This window comes from Arachis ipaensis, chromosome B5 (genome assembly GCF_059453495.1).
Source record: "Arachis ipaensis isolate K30076 ecotype BB chromosome B5, ASM5945349v1, whole genome shotgun sequence".
In the NCBI taxonomy this organism is placed as follows: domain Eukaryota; kingdom Viridiplantae; phylum Streptophyta; class Magnoliopsida; order Fabales; family Fabaceae; genus Arachis; species Arachis ipaensis.
Window position 1 is genome coordinate 72,925,027 of NC_142440.1, and position 17,597 is coordinate 72,942,623.

General features: G+C 38.8%; 1 pseudogene; it reads right to left on the reverse strand.

Moving 5' to 3' along the window:
• Positions 1-5,689: 5,689 nt before the first annotated feature.
• LOC148564616 (uncharacterized) lies at positions 5,690-17,050 on the reverse strand (annotated as a pseudogene).
• Positions 17,051-17,597: the final 547 nt, after the last annotated feature.

Here is a 17,597-nt window from a genome sequence, read left to right on the forward strand (position 1 = left end):
TGTCTGTGGTATTCTGAGTAGGATTCAGGGATTGAATGACTGTGACGAGCTTCAAACTCGCTAGTGTTGCACGTAGTGACAGACGCAAAAGGATCAATGGATCCTATTCTGACATGATCGAGAACCGACAGATGATTAGCCGTGCGGTGACAGTGCACCTGGACCTTTTTCACTGAGAGGACGGATGGTAACCATTGACAACGGTGATCCACCAACACACAGCTTGCCATAGGAGGAACCTTGCGTGCGTGAAGAAGAAGATAGGGAGAAAGTAGAGATTCAGAAGACAAAGCATCTCCGAAACTCCAACATATTCTCCATTACTGCATACCAAGTATTTATTTTATGTTCCCTTGTTCATTTGCAAGTCAACTGATAATTATAATTGACCTCCTAACTGAGATTTACAAGATAACCAGAGATTGCTTCAAACCAACAATCTCCGTGGGATTCGACCCTTACTCACGTAAGGTATTACTTGGACGACTCAGTGCACTTGCTGGTTAGTGGTACGAATTGTGAAAAGTGTGATTCACAATTCGTGCACCAGCAATAGATGCAAGTAAGCAAAGCAGACAAACATTTAAGAATACATATGATGAATGCCTATCATATTGGCCGTGATATCACTTATCGGTTAAACTGCCAACCCGACAGTCCGACATATCCTTTCGGAAGTAGCCTTTCTGCCGTGCCTAGGGATATAGTGCCCTGCTCACTTTGTGCACCCAGAGATATAGTGCCCTGTACACTGTTAACCCTGGGATATAGTGCCCGGATCACTTTCATGCGCATTCCATGGAAATAGTGCTCTACTAACTTTAACCCAGGGATATAGTGTCTGACTCACTCTTGTGGAGGAGAAGGTTATGCAAATGGGATACTACCTCAGCCCTCACATCTGAACGTAGATGGGAGACTGCCATAGCCCCTACACTGGCGGCGCTACCTCGACAAGCGGGATTCACCACCGTCCTTGTCCGAGGCGCATAGCGACTTAATCAGTGATCACTGCACATATTCTATATTTTCACCAACCTTCACTTTCTCAACTCATCATAATCATTCTCATTTCTCAAGTTCACTCAAGTTCATAAACTATATAAATACCCTGGGATATAGTGCCCGCCTCACTATCGTTCCTAGGATATAGTGTCTGGCTCACTCTTAACTAGTTCTCAATTCCTCATCAATGAAATACTCCACAAATCAACTCTCACTAAATCCATCCATATGATTTCCAAAATCTAACCACCAGCTCTAAGCTCATCATCTAAATTACTTAGTTTTTGTCCACCCAATACACTCTCACTTGTCCCAAAGTCTAAAGAATAGCTAGGGGATCTCAGTCAGTAATTAAAGAGGTTTTGAAGGTTAGAGTAGTGCTTAAAAACACAAAAGTTACATTTTTCAGCAAAACAGGGTCATGCGTACGCATGCACAGTCCCGCATACACATGGGTGTCATTTTGACAAGGTCGTTTACGCGTGCATCGTCTGCGTATGCGAGAGTTAGAAATAGAAAGGATTGCCGTGTACGCATGTCAATGGCCGCGTATGCAAGAGGGTAAGAATGGTAATCTCACGTACGCATGCCAGGGTCATGTACGCATACCACTCGATTTTCAGAAAAAGTTGTTTTGCTACAAAATTCGGATTTTTGTACCAAAATCAAACGCACATAACTTTTTTATTTTAAATTATTTAACTTCCTTTCTTCGAACGGCAGAATCCTCCCGGACCCAACTTTTTGTGAAAATAAGTTTCATCAAAATTAAGGGTCCAGAGGCCAAGTTATGCCTCGTTGAAATTGGTCAAAAACAAAGTTATCAATAACCTCTAGTTTTCAAAATACTCAAACCAAAACAATCACACCAAACCAAAATTTAATGTCACACACTACTACACTCTATCAATTTAATCCTTAATTACTTCCAATCCTTTCAACACCAAAATAATTCCACTTTCCTATCCGTTCAATCACTTGTACTCATAATTCATCATTAACACTCATAATTATCATCACATCATCATCATCTTCGATATTCATTATCAAAACTCATAATTCAATGTCACATCATCATCATCCTTAATACTCATCATCAAAACTTATACTCGACATTAATAATCATCATACGTTCATTATAATTATAATCCAACACATACTCAACCTTTATCCTAATTCATACACCACACATATCCAAGACTCCATATCATCATCATCATATAATTCATCATCGAACATAAAATTTACATACAATTAATCATACACCCGAATCATTCCATCTTATCTTAAAGCCCACTAGTCTAAGTTGCCCACAACATTACGTATTAACTACAGAAAACTGAAACCATACCTTTTTCAATTCTCGCATAATCCAAAATACCAAAACCGCCTGACGTTAGGATTTTTGCCAGTGGTAAAGAATTTTATAAAAATAGTCGCGTTGTAGATATAGTCTCTAAACCAACAGAAATCCCTTCGTACAAACGTTTTGGTTGTAACAAGTAATAAACCCCTAAATAAATTGATAACCGAAGTATTCAAACCTCGGGTCGTCTTCTCAAGGAACTGCAGGGAAGTATGTTCTTATTATTGGTTATGGAGATTGTAAATTGGAGTTTGAGAATGAGGAGCGAATGGTTTAATTAGCAATTAAAGTAAATGAAGAACAAGTAAATTAAATGGCAAGTAAAATAAATAAATGACTGTAAATAAACTTTTGGCAAGGTATGAGAAATTAGAGGTCCTATCCTAGTTATCCTTATCAACGATGATGAGAATTGAATCTTAATTCCACTTTGTTAACCTTTACTAAGATAAAGGAAGGTCAAGGGATTAATTGGTTTGATCTTCGAATCCTATTTATTTCCTAAAAAAGATTGAGATTATTGAAGTTCAGTTTAATTAACAAAGATAACAATTATCAATCATGTTTGAGTTTGATAACTCCTGAGTTACTGATTTCTTAATCAAGACCAAAAAGGAGAAAAGTAAATCTACTGGAATAAAAATGCCTTCAGATTGGGAATAATAGCAATATAAATAAAAGAAAGCAATATTAAACTGAAATACCTCAAATAACATTAATTCAAAAGAGTAATCTGTAACATGGAAGAATTCATAAATTAAATTGCAACATCAAATAATCAACTAAAGTAATGGAATGAATAAAAAGTGAAAGGGAAGCTTAAAGTAAAAGAACATTGAACCTGGGATCGAGAGTCACTCCTAAAACTAAGAGAAATCCTAAATCCTAATCCTAAGAGAGAAGAGAGAGGATAGAACCTCTCTCTAAACTAAATCTAAATCATGAAAACTAACTAAAGTGGAGACTCTCCGTGAACAGATGCATTCCCTCACTTCATAACCTCTGGTCTATGCCTTCTGGACTTGGATTTGGGCCAAAAAGGGCTTCAGAATTCGCTGGGAGCATTTTCTGCAATTTTTGGTGCGTGGCCTCTGTCATGCATCCGCGTGGGTCACGCGGTCGCGTCATTCGGAGTTTTCCTTTACACGCGGTCGCATCAGTCATGCGGCCGCGTCGCTGCTTCTTCGCTCTTGGCATGCGTCCGCGTCGTCCATGCGATCGCGTGGCTGCCAATTTCTTCACAAACTCCGTTTTATGCTTTCCTTCCATTTTTGTATGTTTCCTTTCCATCCTTTGAGTCCTTTCTGCCTTAGAAGATCTGAAACTACTCAACGCACTAATCACGACATCGAATGGAAATAAAGGTAATTAAAATAGTTAATTTTAAAGCATAGGAAACATATTTTTCACATACATCACATAATAAGGAAGGGAAAGTAAAACCATGCAAATAATATGAATAAGTGGGTGAAGGATTGAATAAATCACTCAGATTAAGCACAAAATATATCATAAAATATGGGTTTATCAACCTCCCCACACTTAAACCATAGCATGTCCTCATGCTAAGTCCAAGAGTAATGTTAGGTTAGAGTGGTGGAATGCCATGCACTACAATCTAAATGCAACTACCTAAATGAATGATGCATCATGCAATTCTTATTTTTATTCACTTGTATATAAAGCTTGCATGTAGTTGAATTAATTCACATTCTCAAGGAGTCATATATATATATATAGCCAAACCTTAGATAATGATAAAGCACTTTTACAATTGAGATGGGAGAGAAAAATATTTTATAAACTTGCAAGACAATTAATAATTTTAGCAGAGATATATGTTAATGAGCTATTGAACCCTCACTGGATTTTGTGTTTACTCTCTAGTCACTCAGTGTTTATTGGGTTAATCACTCTATTCTTCTTTTTATTCTTACTTTCTATAACTTTGTTCTTCATCTAACCAATCAACAATTATAGAATATAGACATATCAAAAATCATGAGGTCTTTAGTTAAGGTTGTAATGGGGCCAAGGTAAAGGTAAGGGTATATGTATAAGGCTAAGTGAGCTAATAAGTGAATCCTTAATTAGTCTAAGATCTCACCTAACATACATACTTTGTAAAGCAAAGCTTTTTTACCTATTCTCCCATATTTTCCCACTTTTGATGTTACATGCTCATGTTTCAATGTTTATTATTTTTTTATCCCATGTGCATTGCTTTATTTCACAATTGGGGAATTCTTTTGTGTCCCCTTTATTCAACTATTGAAAAATAACACCTTTTTTTTAATGCACATGGTAATTCAATTATTTTGATTTCACATGAGCATGCTTCCCAAAAATTTTTATTTGAATTATTTTATTCTTTTCAACTTTTCTACCTTTTTGTTTTTATCATCCCTGTTCCCAATAGGTTTTCCCACATTTAAACCATACACAAGTTCCTATCTTAAGCTAACCAAGGATTCAACTTGGGATTTTTATTTTGTCTTTCTGCTTAAGGCTAGTAATGTGGCTGATAGAATAAAAGGGGATTTAAAGGCTCAAGGGGGCTAACAAGGGTGATGTAAAGGGTAGGCTATTTTGGGATAAGTGAGCTAAAATCAAATAATGGCCTCAATCACTCTCTTGGTATGTATTTCTATTCTATAATCGGACATATAGATTAAAACAAAATAAAGAACATCAGAATAAAAAAGAAGGGCGGAACACACAGGAATAAAATATTATGGTTTGAATGTAACCATACAATTAAGCTCAAAACTCACAGGCTGTGTATTCTCTAGCTCAAAAATCATTTATCACTTATGTATGTCATGCAGGTTTAGTTAAAAATTCTCATTATTCTCAATGTAAAACTTAAGGTGGCTTTAGAGTTCTAGTGTTTCTCCTTGATGAAATGTTGTTAACTAACTAACATGTAATGCTATATATACAAGTTGTATGGATTGTTTCTATTATGTTCAAGTTCCTAGTTTACTTCCTTTTTATATTTTCAATTTAAACTAAGCTATCTTATGCTAAAAAGGGTAAACTATACTAATTAATCCACAATTTCTATAACTAATGAGTTAGAATTGCAACTAAAACTAAATGGCTAAAATATGAACTAAAGTGCAACATGCAGAAATAGAGTAAAAATACATAAAAATAGCAATATATATAAGTACTGAGAAAATAAAATAAAACTAAAAATAAAATACAGAAAAGTAGCAAAATAAATAAAAAGAGTATGTAGTGGTTCACCAAAAAAATACGCCAGAGATGGCGACCTCCCCACACTTAAAATGTAGCATCATCCCCGATGCTCACTCAAGCAGGGTGTGAAGGGGTGTCATCACTAGAAGGGTGGGTAGCTGGGGTCTCTGTGGTGGCGGTCGGAGGATCAGCCTGCTGCAGAGGAGGTGCTGACTAGATAGGGATCTCGGGGTCTACAGCCTGAATCTGAGGCAGAGCCTCCTGATGTGATGCTGCCTGCTGGGTGCCTGCCTGCTCTGCCTCGCTCTATGGATGGGTCTCTGCCTCGTGAGCATCCGCCTCCTCCTCAGATGCCTCGGATGGTGTGTCAGGCTCGGAGGGGATGTCGCCAGAGCGTATCATCAGCTTCAGGTGCTCATAGCGTCCCTTGTTGCGACGCTCCATCTGGTCAAGCCGTCGAAACAGGCGGTGCACTAGATGATAGATGGGCTCTGGGGCAGGTGGAGGTGCAGTGGTGTTGGCAGGGGTAGCTGTGGAAGAAGAGGGACCGGCAGATGGTGTGGCTGTCTCAGCAGCAGCAGTGAGGAATGGAGGTCTGTAGCCTAAAGCCAGAAAGTTCCTGCTCTGAGGGATAATCTTCTTGCATTCTGCAGCAGGTGGCTTTTCATCAGCATCCTCCCAAGGCACGTCAGCTCGACAGCCTAGCTGTGTAACCAGATAAGGAAAGGGAAGAGTGCCTCGGACGTGGACCCTGGCCATATGGTACCGGATAAAGCGTAGCAGGTACAGGTCCTTACCCTCCATCACACACCATAGGAGGGTGATCATAGCGGCTGGTATCTCAGTCTCGTGAGTACTCGGCATAATGAAGTTGCTAAGTATCTGATGCCATAGCCGAGCCTCATCATTCAGGTAAATCCGCTTGATTACCTTTGGCATGGTGGTGTTCTGACCTATAATCCAAGGAACGGTCGGGTCAAGGGCTATTCGGGCCTTGACTACATCCCAATCAAATCGCATGAAGCGCATATCCTCCTCAGCTCTTTGATAACCATCTAGCTGATCAGTTTTAGGCAGAAGCTTCAAGACATCTTTAATGGCCTCTTCAGTGACCAGAATCTGCTTTCCTCTAAGGTTCACTGCATCTAGGGAGGTTTTGAAGTAATTGCAGTAGAATTCCCTAACCCAAGATGCATTGACCTCAGTCAGGTTTCTCTCCAGGAAGAACCAGCCTCTTTGTTTGATCTGATCAGAGGTGTATTGCTGCAGTTTTTCTGGGATCTTCAAAGTTCGCTCCAGCTATAGGTTCCTGGAGTTTGCAAACACCGGATACTTCAGCTCACAGTATCGGTTTGCAAATTTCACTGGATCAGTAGCAGGGATTAGTTGGTCGGCCTTCTCCTGCGGGGTAAAATTTTTCTCCCGCAAGGATTTATTGTGCATCATATCTATGATGGACATGGAGGATTCTCCTCTTTTCCGTTTGCCAGTAGTAGCCTTTCCTTTTCCTTTTCTCTGGCTGGCAGACATCCTGAAAAACAGAAAACCAGGATATAGTGAAAACATGAAAACAAATAGGCAAATAATCAAAAGAAACACAAAGTGGCAAAGGAGCAAAAAGGATAAGGAAAATGAGTTAAGTAAATGTGCATTAAGGATTGTATAGGAGTTAAAGGTTCGGAAGGAAGAATTTACAATCCAAAATGTAATTGGATTCATGTTAAATAGAAAAATTAACATCATGCCATGGTTAGAATGTTAAAAGAAAGTGAAAGAAAATCAGAAGAGAAGTTTTGAAAGGTTAGGTTGGTTAGAATTGAAAAAGAGTTTAGGGAGTTAACATTAGTGAGTTAGTAAAAAGTGGGTTAAAGTAAGTGGCATAATGAAAATATTCCAAGTAACAAGTATTCACAGTTAGAAGCTATAAGTAACTCATATCCAAATAAGGAAAACAGGTTGATGATGATTCAAATAGATATAGAAATAGCAAAAATTGGAATCAAACATAAAAAAAACAAATTATGAACCAGGAAATCAAAAAGAATAAGAAAGCTTGCCCTGGCATTCATGAATTGTTTTGGTTAAATCTAAGGAAAGCACAGTTGAAAATGCCAAAATCAAGACATGAATGGAAATATTTTACAAAAATTTGGACAGCATTCCGGCTAAAATTGGATTGTCCCGGAAAATAAACAGCAACAGAATAGTTCATATGAATCAAAATTAAAGCTATAATTACATATAAGGAATATAAACCTGAAAATTTAGTGTACAGAGCAGCAAGAAACAAGAAAGTACAGCATATGAACATTACAATCATCACAGCAACAGTAGATTTGCGAAAATAATGAAACAAGAAACACGAACAGCGCAATTAAACATACCTAAATCCACTAACCACATCCTAGGCTACCTAACAACCTAAAATCCATTACAACATGCATAACTAACTAGCCTAATGACGAACATAAACAGAAAAATGTGAATTAACTACGAAGGATAGAAGGGTGCCGTTCGTCGGAACCTGGTAGGCGTAAGAAAGAGAGTGGGGCACAGAGGTGGCTGGGGATGACGGCGGTGGCGTCTGGCGCGGCGGAAGAGGGTGGCGCGGCGGCGTTGGCTGCTGTTCGGAGGAAGGGAGGGAAATGGGGGTGTAATGGGGGTAGGGGGTAATAGGGGAAGGAAGGGGGGGCGTGGGTGGCGCTGGGTGGTGACGGCGGCGCGGTGGTGGTGGTGGCGCGGCATGGGCAGTGGCGGTTAGGGGGGAGAAGAAGAAAGAAGAAGAGAGAAGGGGGAAGGAGGAAGGGGGGTGGGTGGCGGCGGGGTCTGGGTGGTCGGCGGCGTCTGGCGGTGGCGTGGTGGTGGCTGGGTGGTGGTGGGGTTATTGGAGAAGAAGAGAGGGAGGAGAGGGGTTTGGGGGGGCGCGACTGATAGGGTTCGCATGACTGGGGGGTTATAAATTTGAATCCACGCGATCGCGTGGGGCACGCGGTCGCGTGGCTAGGGTGAAATGGGGGTCGACGCGATCGCGTGAGTGGCGCGATCGCATGGAAGGCAAAAAGAGTAAATGACGCGATCGCCTGGGGCATGCGATCGCGTTGCTGGAAATTGTGCGAAACACACAGTTCTAGTGTCGTTTTAGCGCAACTCTCTGTCTCCTTTGGGGTGTTTGTGCAATCCATGCGACGTGATCGCGCCGCTCACGCTGTCGCGTGGGATGTGTGTTGTGCAAGTGACGCGATCGCGTTAGGGACGCGATCGCGTGGGTCATTTGTGCGAAACGCACAATGGCCGCACGATTCTAGCCTAACTTTCTGGACGTTGGATCTTTACGCCGATCTCCAGGGCACGCGGTCGCGTGGGAAGTGTTTTTCGCAACTTGACGCGATCGCATGAGTGATGCGATCGCGTTGCACACCCCTTTTTTTTATGCAGGTATGCAATTATGCAGTATGCATAATGCAATGATTAATATGAATGAGATGCAAAACTTCCAGGTTCAATATAATAAAATAAAATAAAACTTGAAAACAAATAAAACTAAATAAAAAAAATATTGAGAAAGGAACGATCATACCATGGTGGGTTGTCTCCCACCTAGCACTTTTAGTTAAAGTCCTTAAGTTGGACATTGGATGAGCTTCCTGTTATGGCGGCTTATGCTTAAATTCATCCAGAAATCTCCACCAATGCTTGGAATGCCAATAGCCTCCGGGGTCCCAAACTAGGCATGTGAAGCTTCTAAGCAGCTTCAAACAGATTCTCAGGTTCCTAGGGTGATGATTGTCAACATAGATTCCAGGATCCCAAACTTTGCTTTTAAATCCGTCTTCGTCTTGATCTATACTTTTCCATCTGGGCGGTTTAAAAATTAGATTCTTACCAGGATAACCAAACATTTTCCGAGATCCATCCGATTGATCATGGTGCAAATCCGTGCACTTCGAGTTGAAGCGTGGAACCTTATTGAACCTCGTGCACCAGCTCTGAGTACGAGCCATTTTCCTTTTACTCTTAAAGCCGCAGAGAGCTCTAAGCTGGCCATCTGTTTCAAGCAAACCATATTCAAGTGGAAAAACACAGTTAAAAGTTAAGGATTGTACCCACTTAAAGCTTGTATTGGGTGGTAATGGCCTTGGGATAGGTGGTTCCAGTGGTTCTGTGAGTTCTACTCCCTTGTGTTCTTCTGTGAAATTCTCCACTTTCTTGCAAGACTCTTCAAACATATCCATGTCCTAGTCAAAGCCATCTATGTCTTCCTCATCACTTAAGTCATAGACTGGAGGTTGAGAGAAATCTACCTCTGTATCATCTTCGTATTCACTTGGGAAAGATTCTTCGATCTCAGAGAATTCACTTGCGGATGCAAGTTCATTACTAGGAGAACTTGACTTGTGACTATCATCATCAAAGAAATCTGCTTCTTGGGTTATTCTGTCTAGTTTTTCATGAAAGACTTGCTCTGGGGATGGCGCACAATCCTCCTTAGCATCAATTGTAACATCCTTGACAGAATGCTCCACAACCTTGGATTCCCATGGAGGTTCAGCGTCTCCTAAGTCTTCAACCAACTCTTCTTCTTCAATAATAACAGCTTTCTCTACTTGTTCCAGTACGAAGCCATGCTCTGTCTTGTCCACTGGTGTTTCTAGTATCTCCTTCATACTACGCTCTTCGTTAGATTGTCCACATGGGGCTGTGGGAGGTCCTTGAATGTTCGAACATCTAGAAGATAATTGACTTGCTGCTTGCTCCAGTTGATGAAGGGTTGTTTGAAGTCGATTTACTATTTCCTTGAGGCGAACCTCTGATTCTCGGGGTGATAGATTTGGATATGGTACAGGGGGAAGCGGTGGTGTTTGGGAGCGATTGGATTGGAACTGGGGTAAATGAGGATCATACGGTGGTGAATGGTGAAAAGGAGCTTCTGAGTGTGATGGTTCGAAGTTATGTTGAGAGGATGGTCTATAAGTACAGGGTGGGGCTTGTTGGTAATTACAAGGTTGTCCACCATGTCTATTTGCTTGGTATGCATTGTAGAATGGTCTTTGTCCATGATATCTTGGAGGGTGTTGTTGCCTAAAGGGTTGATCAGATCCTCTTGGCTCCATCCATCTTTGGTTGCTCTGACCTTGATGCATATTCCTGTTATAACTTCCATTCTTTTCAATAACATTAGAACCAAACTCAAAGCGATAGGGGTGAGAATTCATAGTAGCTAAGAAGAAATAAAGAGGGAAAAAATAAAGACAAATAAACAAGTAAAAGAAAAATATTTACAATAACCAATAATAAGGCACACGATTGCAGTTCCCCGGCAACGGCACCATTTTGGCGTTAGGATTTTATGGTGGTAAAGAATTTTATAAAAATAGTCGCTTGTAGATATAGTCTGTAAACCAACAGAAATCCCTTCGTACAAACATTTTGGTTGTCACAAGTAACAAACCCCTAAATAAATTGAAGGAACTGTAGGGAAGTATGTTCTTATTATTGGTTATGGAGATTGTAAATTGGGGTTTGAGAATGAGGAGCGAATGGTTTAATTAGCAATTAAAGTAAATGAAGAACAAGTAAATTAAATGGCAAGTAAAATAAATAAATGACTGTAAATAAACTTTTGGCAAGGTATGAGAAATTAGAGGTCCTATCCTAGTTATCCTTATCAACGATGATGAGAATTGAATCTTAATTCCACTTTGTTAACCTTTACTAAGATAAAGGAAGGTCAAGGGATTAATTGGTTTGATCTTCGAATCCTATTTATTTCCTAAAAAAGATTGGGATTATTGAAGTTCAGTTTAATTAACAAAGATAACAATTATCAATCATATTTGAGTTTGATAACTCCTGAGTTACTAATTTCTTAACCAAGACCAAAAAGGAGAAAAGAAAATCTATTGGAATAAAAATGCCTTCAGATTGGGAATAATAGCAATATAAATAAAAGAAAGCAATATTAAACTGAAATACCTCAAATAACATTAATTCAAAAGAGTAATCTGTAACATGGAAGAATTCATAAATTAAATTGCAACATCAAATAATCAACTAAAGTAATGGAATGAATAAAAAGTGAAAGGGAAGCTTAAAGTAAAAGAACATTGAACCTGGGATCGAGAGTCACTCCTAAAACTAAGAGAAATCCTAAATCCTAATCCTAAGAGAGAAGAGAGAGGAGAGAACCTCTCTCTAAACTAAATCTAAATTATGAAAACTAACTAAAGTGGAGACTCTCCTTGAACAGATGCATTCCCTCACTTCATAACCTCTGGTCTATGCCTTCTGGACTTGGATTTGGGCCAAAAAGGGCTTCAGAATTTGTTGGGAGCATTTTCTGCAATTTCTGGTGCGTGGCCTCTGTCACGCGTCCGCGTCATTCAGAGTTTTCCTTGGCACGCGGTCGCGTCAGTCATGCGGCCGCGTCGCTGCTTCTTCGCTCTTGGCATGCGTCCGCGTCGTCCATGTGATCGCGTGGCTACCAATTTCTTCACAAACTCCGTTTTATGCTTTCCTTCCATTTTTGTATGTTTCCTTTCCATCCTTTGAGTCCTTCCTGCCTTAGAAGATCTAAAACTACTCAACACACTAATCACGGCATCGAATGGAAATAAAGGTAATTAAAATAGTTAATTTTAAAGCATAGGAAACATGTTTTTCACATACATCACATAATAAGGAAGGGAAAGTAAAACCATGCAAATAATATGAATAAGTGGGTGAAGGATTGAATAAATCACTCAGATTAAGCACAAAATATATCATAAAATATGGGTTTATCACCGCCTCTTTCACAAGTTCACCAAGCCTCCAAACAAGTTCAACAATTTTTCAGCCACCAAGTCCAAATTAGCAAGCACTCCAAGTCAAAACACTCCACACAACACCAAATTCATTCTAGTACACACAACATACCCAAAAATTTTAGTACAAGGGTTCACAATATCAACTAAACACAAGGGTTTAGTGAAACATTACCTTGTCCACTGTGGATTAGAATAAAACTCAACAATAATCCAATGTTAGATCACACCTAAACAATCAAAATCACAAAACCCACTCAAAAACTAAACCCAAAATGCAAAAATGTATAGGGCACAGAACTAGAGCATGGATTTTGAGTTCTTACCAACTTTGTTTAGATAAAAATGATGGATTCGGCGAGAGTTTCGCGTGGCTACAAATGACACACAAATCGGAGCACCATAGCTCAAGATATGACCAAATGAAGAGGATGATGAATAGTGTCAAAACCCTCCTCTCTTCTCTTCTCTACCACTGTCCCCCTCTCACTTTTAGCAATGAAAATAAGCTGATCTGGCTCATTAAAGTGTTTATATATATTGGGCTTGGGCCTAACTCGGGCCTGGTCCAACCTGTCAGCATTTTTGGTTTGTTTGGCCCAATTTTAGGCCAAAACTTTTAAAATTAGTGTCCGATTTTTAATTTGAAATTATTTTCATCTTTCCTAATTAATAAATTCAATCTCCTAAATTTATTCACCATAATTTATTTTGTTTTCTCACTCACAGTGCTGGTCCAATTAGAGCCAGTACGTGCTTTTATGCGATAAATATAACACCCTACCACACAGAGCTTTACGCCTAGAACGTAAATCAGATGTGATGCAGCACTACGACTCTAAAAATAAAAATGCGTATATAATATAGTTGAAAGAAATTGTAACTAGGAGCCTTAGAAGAAAGGACGAATAAAATAAGACCGAAAACGCGTTATACATGAAAAGTGATTAGGTAGAAGGCTTATACAGAAAACTAAGGAGACAAGTATATAAACAGAGTTTCAAAAGATAGATACATAATCAAGCTCTAAACTAAACATGCGAAGCAAAGATTGGCTAGAAGGACAAAATACAGAATTTAAATCCTATTTCTCCAAGTCAACCTCTAAGAAGGACAAAATACAAATATAACAAGTGGAGAGTCTATAAACATGTGCATATACAAAACACAAAGTATAAAATACCAAAGGTAGATCTTCACATTTCAAGAGTCTCCAACAAGCTCAATTTAGTGTATCACGTCCTGCATCTGAAAACAACAATATATGTATGAAATGAGAACCGGCGGTTCTTAGCATGGTAGAAGTACTCGCATAATTAATACAAAACTAAATACTTTACTTTTTTTTAAATAAAAAAGTAAATACTTAAAGATATTTGTTATGTCAAAAATAATATTTTTGATAAGTTGTTATTAATATCAATAGACGTCGAAGGATAAATATATTCGGTCTAAGTAACATCTTTGACAAGTTAGTTTTCAACTTTCATCAATCAAGTTTCAAATACCAAAAAGATACTGTCTTGTATTTTACATGATCAACTCATACCAATTGAAAGAAACCAATTTAATTTAGAAAAATTATTCTTCACATACAAGTGTTTTTCCCATACAAGTCTTTACAAGTCATTTATATTCACGCCCTTCATGCCGTTACTTCATCAACACCACCTCTTCCTCCTCCTCCTCTTCCTCCTTCTTTTTTCATTAGAATTTCTTGTCCTCCTTTTATTGTTTTAAATCCAATCAAGTGGCTGAGGTGTGGTTCAATTCAGAAGAAAAAAATGTAGCATTAGAGGAAATATTTTTCTGTATTTGTAACAAATTCGGATGTAACACAGAGATATTTAGGTATAACACGAAGATATTTGGGTGTATTTTAAGAATTTTGGGTGTATTTTTATTCTGATAAATTTTGCATAATTCAGAACTCTTCTTTTTCCTTCTCCTCATCTTCTACTGATTTTTTTTATTATCATCACCATCTTCTTCTTCTTCTTTTCTTATTCATCTTTTCTTTTTTGTTTTGCCTTCTCAAGTTTCTTCTTGTTTTACTCTCTTAACAAGAATAAAAACAAAAAAATCAAACAAAGAAGAAGAAAAAATACATAATGCTGCAAAATTACATGGAAGAAGATGAACTTACAATCATTTAACTAAAAGAAATAAAGAAATAAGAAAAAAAGAAGAAGAAAAAATGCAGCATTGAAAAAATTTTTTTTCTGTATTTGCAGCAAATTTGGGTGTAACATGAAGATATTTGGGTGTATTTTTATTCTGATAAGTTCTGCATAATTCAAAACTCTTCCTCTTCCTCCACTACAAAAAAATGATATAAAATGGCATGAATAATATGGGGGTTGTATAAAAACGCCCTAATATTTGAATATTATGTCATTTTTTACTGTTGCCTGATGGGTGGAAATCAGATTCCACACCAAAACTCACCGGCAAGTGTACCGGGTCGCATCAAGTAGTAAAACTCACTTAGAGTGAGGTTGATCCCACAGGGATTGATGGATCAAGCAACTTTAGTGAGTGATTAGTCTAGTCAAGCAAACATTTGATGATTTAAGTGAAAATTGAAGCTACAGAAAGTAAATTGCAATGAATTGTAAATTACAGAAAGTAAAGTGGACAGAAGCTTAAAGAGCAAGAAATGTAACTTGACAGAATCTCAAATGACAAGAAATGTAAATTGCATCAAATGTAAAGGGAATTGGGTGCAAGGAAATTAAAGAAACCAATAGATCAAGCAATTGAAAAGAACTTAAGAACAAGCAACTGGAAATTTAAATTGCAGGAAGAATAAAGGAAGTTGGGTGCTGGGAATTAAAACAGGACTGAAAGAGAAGAAGTGCAGTAAACTAAAAACTCTCAGATGAGGAAATTCAAAAACAGATCAATGCAGTACCAAAACAGAAATGTAGAAGTGCAGAAGAATCAAAATAGCAAGAACTTAGATCATTCATGAAATTCTAGAAGAGAAATTGTCAATTGCAGAAGAGAGAAAATGAAACAGAAAATAAAACTCAAATCTGATTTTTAATTCTTCAAATTCAACAAGGAAAATTAAAAGAGAGCTCTCTATTCTACTCCTACTCCTACTGCTCTCTAATGGAGCCAGCCTCCCTAATGAAATGAAATTGATGCCTTTATATAGGCTTTACAAAATGAAAAATGAAAATGAAATTGAAAACAAATTAAAATTCAAATGAAAATCCTAATCTAACTGATCCTTGTGCCTTTGAGTGATGTCAATTGGGCTTTGCTTGCTTTGGATTTGAAGAAGAGTGGATCCGAATGGCTTGGTTTAAGTGGCATGGTGTGTTGGTGCAGCTCCAGTGGAGCGCTCAGTTTGGTTAGTGAACTGAGCGCTCACCAGCTATGCTTTGGCTCACCCTTGGTGCCAATTTCCTTAGCGCTCAGTTAGAAAATGTGACGTAGCGCTACACTGCTTGCATTTGTTTCCCATTTCGAGCCTTGGTGAAGCCATTTCAATGTGGCCAATTTCTTTGCAAGAAGTAATGGCACTCAGTGAAGTAAAGTAACTGAGCGCCCAATGCCTTTGCTCCCTTGCTTGGTGTAGCGCTTCTCTTGGTTCATCATGTGCCTAGTTCGAACCTTGCTGAAGCCACTTTGGCTAATTTCCTTGCCAAAGCCTTGTAGCGCTTAGTTAAGAGCACAAAAGTAGCGCTACTTTGCTTCCTTGCTTAACCTTGTTTGAGGGCCCGATAAAGTGAAAACAATGAACTGAGCGCTCCATTCTTTGAGCGCTTTGCCTTGCTAATTGGCATTCCTTGTAGCGCTCCGTTTGGCCAATCAACGTAGCGCTCCTTGATAATGAGTGTTGGCGTTCCCAACAAAGAGATGTAGCATGCTTTAATAATGAATAAGCCAATGCCAATGCCATGCATTAATAATAAAATGCATGCTTTAATTGGATTTATTACTTAATTACTAATGCATTGGCCAATTGGCTTTAACGGCAAATGAAATGCATGCTTTAATTTACTTAGTAATGCAATGCATTAACTAAGTTTTATTAGCCAATTGCATTAGTAATTAAAGTTTCATGCATGATTTCATTAGCCGTAGCATTCATTCATTCCATTAGTAATTAAATAATGGAATTAAATGCATGCATGCTTTATTAATAATGCCACTTAATGAACGCCATGGTTCATTGGCTTTGCATGCATAAGGCATTATCATGCCATGGCTTTATGGTCATGGGCCACTCTTTTAAAAGTGTGGCCTAAAGTTCCAAAGCGTGCTCAAACTTCAAAGTGTGCCTCAAAATTCTTTTTTTCTCTTTTTGAGCTTAATTTGTACTTTTTTGCTTCTTTTTCTACTCATTTCCTACAAAATTTATAAAATCAAAAGATCAAGGAAATATACCATTTAAGCACAAAAGAATGCAATATTTAAGCACTAATCATCAATTTCTTGTATGAAAAATCATAGAAAAACATGACATGATGACATGTCATCATTGCCGTAATTAATTTGTAACTAACAGCGGTTGTTTTGGATTCTGGCGGTTTTAAAATGCCATTATCAACTTGTATAAAATGCCCAACCCTAAATTAACCCCTCCTCATTCCTACATTGAAACGCTGCCACTGTGAGAGAAATCATGAAGCTCTACCACTGCGATCTCCTCTGTCATGATCTCTCCTCCGGCGACAATCCTCTCCAACGAGGACCTCCTCCGGTGAAGTCTCCTCCAGCGGCGACCTCCTCTTGCAACGTCTTCTCCAATGGCGATCTCCACCTACGATGATCTCCTCCTGCCAACGACGTCTCCTCCAGCGACGGTCTCCTCCGGCAACGTCTCCTCCAGCGGCGACCTCCTTCTCCTCCAGCGGCGACCTCCGGCAACGTCTTCTCCAGTGACGGTCTCCTTCGGTGACGTCTCCTCCTGCGTTGTCTCTTCCAGCGACTTCTCCTCCAGCGGTGATCTCCTCCTACGGTGTTCTCCTGCGTTGGAAATCTCGTCTATCGAGCTATTGAGCTGCGAGTTTCTCCTTCGGCAGACTCACAAGTAGGTTCTTCTCCCTATTTTCTTTTTTTCTCTTGAAAATATTTCATTCTAATCGATTGTATTAGGCTTGCCTTAGATTAGATGAACAAATAATTTAATTAATTTGGTTTGAATCTCAGCATAGTAGTCAAAATGTTTCTTGTTCTTTATTCTCAGCATGTATATGCTTTAT